At 45.4% G+C, this 2,809-nt stretch overlaps 1 pseudogene; it reads left to right on the top strand.

Moving 5' to 3' along the window:
- Positions 1 to 2,809, top strand: part of LOC107603071 (DBH-like monooxygenase protein 2 homolog) — an 11,091-nt pseudogene that overhangs the window by 2,742 nt on the left and 5,540 nt on the right.

Below are 2,809 nucleotides of genomic sequence, written 5' to 3'. Positions count from 1 at the left end.
ATCCTGTGTTCTGTGCTCTACAGGTTCTGGAGACGCCACATGATCGTCAGGTGTTCTCTTTGATGCTGCACACACACTTAGCTGGACGGAAGGTGCGAGTCGGACACTTCAGGTAAACATTTTTAACCAATGACTGACCTAAAGAAAGAGTTCACCCAAAACTAAAAATGAAAAATCACTTACAGTATTCACACTCATGTCATTCCAAACCTGTGCGCTTTACTTTCTTCTGTGGAAAACAAAAGATGTTGAGAAAAATGTTCATGCGGTTTAAAATCTAAACTCTGTCAGCACGATGCAGGTGTTCTGATGACAGGGCTTGCGGTGGCCCCTGGGTATGCCATCCCACCCAAAGCCAAATCCTTCCTCACGTACGGCCTGTGTGACACTGCTTATATTCCAAAGGTTTGTATGTGTGTTTATCTACTCACACTCTCTCGATCAGATTCAGCAGATGACTGGATGATCCTGTGTTCTGTGCTCTACAGGTTCTGGAGACGCCACATGATCTTCAGGTGTTCTCTTTGATGCTGCACACACACTTAGCTGGACGGAAGGTGCGAGTCGGACACTTCAGGTAAACATTTTTAACCAATGACTGACCTAAACAAAGAGTTCACCCAAAACTAAAAATGAAAAATCACTTACAGTATTCACACTCATGTCATTCCAAACCTGTGCGCTTTACTTTCTTCTGTGGAAAACAAAAGATGTTGAGAAAAATGTTCATGCTGTTTAAAAAAAAAAAAAATAATAATAATAATAATAAAAAATATTATTAAATTGGAACAGCTAGTGTTACACCCTGGTAAAGGGGGAAAATAGACATTAATAAATGAAGACACGGACTCGTGCTGTTGTCTCTGCGTCAGTCTGTATTGGCTATGACGGCCACAGCCCGCGTCAGCCACAACCTGGAACCTTCGATCTCCCCCTAGTGGACACTCCAACAATTACACTTAAATCATATTGAGTTTAACTCTTTTTTCCTTTTTTTATTTTATTACAGTTGAATCACCTTGATTCCATCATTTATATGATCATTTTGATCTTTGTTCTTTTTAACCTCTACACTAGCAGTGTTTTTCTCATTTTATTAATGACACAAAGTACCATAAAAGTAGTTAATCTACAGTAATATTAACATTTATGAAAATATAAATTTCCATAGCTTACTTTACAATCAATGAAAAAAAAATGGCAATACAAATTAAAGAACAGTATCAAGTAAAGAATGCCATCAAATTATCAATATACATATATTCCTTTAGCTCAAACAGTGGAGCATGGCGCTGGCAATGCCAAGGCCATGGATTTGATTCTCAAGAAATGCATGAAGCGTATACCAGTTTATTCATTAAAGTAATTTAAATAACTCATATGTAAATATCACTCAAATATGGCATACAAGCAAATATGGCTCTTTGGGTGCTATGCCGGAGAAAATTAGCAGTTAATACTGATTTAAATTACAGTCTGTTCCTCACACAGCTTGACTTGAACTACAGCACACAACTCACACTGCTATTAGACAAAAAGAACAAACCACTTCCCTGTACCGGTCACACCCGGGACAAGGAGGCAAACAGGCAGAGTAAATCAGGTTGGTTAGTTTATTAACGAAACTGAGGTATTGAAACTTCCAACAGAAAAGAAACAAACTGAGGAATCAATGGAAGCAGAGAACACAGTCTTATCTGGGATTGACAATCTAGTCCTTCAGCCGAGAGCTGAGGAATCCTAGGCTTGACAGGCAGGTAGGTAGGTAGGCATGGAACCCATGCTGAGATGCTTGTAACCTTGAGACCAGCCGACGAGTGACTGAAGTGAGTGTGCTTTTGACTGGTGTGGTAAGTGAGTGCAGGTGTCCATGATTAGTAATCAGGTGATTGTGAGCGGGTGTAGGAGGCTGATTCGGCTGGTGTTTCCGTGACATTACCCCCCCCCCCGGGGTGGTCAGGATGAGCCTGGTGGAAGTTGTTGAGGAGGGATGGGTCCAGTATGTCCTCTCTGTCTACCCACGATCTCTCCTCAGGACCGTACCCCTCCCAGTCTATGAAGTATTGAAGCCGGCCGCCTCGCCGCCGGGATTCGAGGATCTCCTTGACTCTGTAGATTGTCTCGTTGGCGACGACCTCGGGCGGGGGTGTGGGGGGGTACCTCGTGTTCTGTGGAGGGAGGGAGAAGAGGATTAGTGAAGGGTTTTAGCAGGGACACATGAAAGGTGGGTGAGATCCGGTAATGGTCAGGCAGGTGTAATTGGTAAGTGACTTCGTTGATGCACCGTGATATGGGCAAAAGATCTATGTACCGGGGACTCAGCTTCCTGCTGGGAGGTGCCGGAGGCGGATGTCCCGGGTGGATAACCAGCCTTAGTCCCCTGGTTGATAGACGGGATTGTTGGACCGACGAGCGTCTGCATTGACCTTGTGCCTCCGGACGGCCCGCTGGAGAGGGATATGCGCTGAGTCCCATACCCTCTCGCTCTCACGGAACCAGTGATCTACCGCTGGAACTTCCGAGTGTTCTTTGGTCCAGGGAAACAGGGGTGGCTGGTAACCCTGGACACATTGAAACGGGGTGAGTCTGGTGGTTTCCCGGCACAGGGAATTCTGGGCGTACTCTGCCCAGGGTAGGTACTGGCTCCAGCTGTCCTGATGTTCATGACAGTAGGCCCGGAGATACCGTCCAACCAATGCCGCCACTCTTCCAGAGCGAGCTTGATGGCCAGCAACTCCCGATTTCCCACGTCGTAGTTCTGCTCCGCCGGGGATAGTTTCCGTGAGAAATACGCACATGGATGGAGTAC

This window comes from Sinocyclocheilus grahami, unplaced genomic scaffold (genome assembly GCF_001515645.1).
Source record: "Sinocyclocheilus grahami isolate Dianchi unplaced genomic scaffold, SAMN03320097.WGS_v1.1 scaffold340.1, whole genome shotgun sequence".
Classification (NCBI taxonomy): domain Eukaryota; kingdom Metazoa; phylum Chordata; class Actinopteri; order Cypriniformes; family Cyprinidae; genus Sinocyclocheilus; species Sinocyclocheilus grahami.
This window is presented reverse-complemented; position numbering and strand designations above follow the sequence as displayed.